Source organism: Octopus bimaculoides, chromosome 5 (assembly GCF_001194135.2).
Source record: "Octopus bimaculoides isolate UCB-OBI-ISO-001 chromosome 5, ASM119413v2, whole genome shotgun sequence".
Taxonomy (NCBI): Eukaryota; Metazoa; Mollusca; class Cephalopoda; order Octopoda; family Octopodidae; genus Octopus; species Octopus bimaculoides.
Genome location: NC_068985.1, coordinates 14,693,435 through 14,694,922, shown reverse-complemented (window position 1 = coordinate 14,694,922; position 1,488 = coordinate 14,693,435).

Below are 1,488 nucleotides of genomic sequence, written 5' to 3'. Positions count from 1 at the left end.
AATTTATAAAACATGTGACATTAATAAAAATCTGTAAATGTACAACCATCCAGATTTCTGAGTACCTTAATTTTTTTTTCTATAATATAATTCCTGTACATCACCTCCAAACCTTCCAATATATATATATATATATATATATATATATACATATATATGACAGGCTTCTTTCAGTTTCTGTCTACTAAATCCACCCACAAGACTTTGGTCGGCTCGAGGCTATAGTAGAAGACACTTGCCCAAGGTGCCACACAGTGGGACTGAACCCGGAACCATATGGTTGGTAAGCAAGCTACTTACCACACAGCCACTCCTGCGCCTATGTGAATCTTTGTCTAGCAAATTAATATTTCCTCTCATTTTGTGTGTGGTTTAGAAGCTTGTTTCTCAACCACATCGTCTTAGGTTCAGTTCCATTGCGCGGCACCTTAGGCAAGTGTCTTCTACTATAGCCCCGAGTCGACCAAAGACTTGTGAGTGGATTTGGTAGATGGAAACTGAAAGAAGCCTGTCATATATATATGTGTGTGTATATATATATATGTGTGTATGTGTGTATGTGTATATGTATGTGTATGTGTGTGTGTATGCGCGTTTGTATATAAATATATATATATGTGTGTGTGTGTGTATGTGAATATATGTGTGTATGTGTGTGTGTGCGTGTTTATATGTGTGTGCATGTTTTTATGTCTGTGTGTGTGCATGTGAGTTTCTTTGAGCTTAAGTTTGCCCCCATCACCGCTTGACAACCAGTGTTGGTTTGATTACGTTCCCGTAACTCAGTAGTTCGACAATAGAGTCGGGTAGAATAAGTACCAGACTTCAAAAAATAAGTACAGGGGGGTCTATTTACTGTACTAGACCCCTTTCAAGGCATTGCTCCAGCATGGCCACAGTTCAATGACTGAAACAAGTAAACGATAAACAGGTATTGGACAAACCTTGATAGTTCTTTGCTGATGCAAAAAGTAAAAACAAAAATAATAATAACGTAATAACCATTGAATGATTACGTAATAACCATTGTTTGTTAAATAATCAACTCCGGATTTGTGCAATTTATCTTTTATCACGCAGACATCTTTTGGTGTCATCGTTCTGTTCAGAGATTTTTCCTAGGTTTTTAGACGTTTTCTGATATTTTCTTCTTAGTGTCATCGTTGAGCTTCGTATGAAAGAACATTATTATGATTGACCGTTGACTGAACACTATTCAATTTTTTTTCTCCGTGTTTTTCTCCTTGTCTCCGTATTCTTTCTGTTGAAGAGCGTAGCTCGAAACGTCAAAGATTTTCCGTATTCCCGAGCGTCATACTAATATATACTTTTGTTATTTACACCACCTGTCCTCGTCTGTTGTTATTATTTGTATATTCTCCCATATATATATATATATGTATGGGGTGGGGGTGCGCGCGCGTGTGTGTGTGTAGAAACATTATTTCTAAAGCTTTCAAAGAAATATTCAGTGACAGTTCTTTAAAG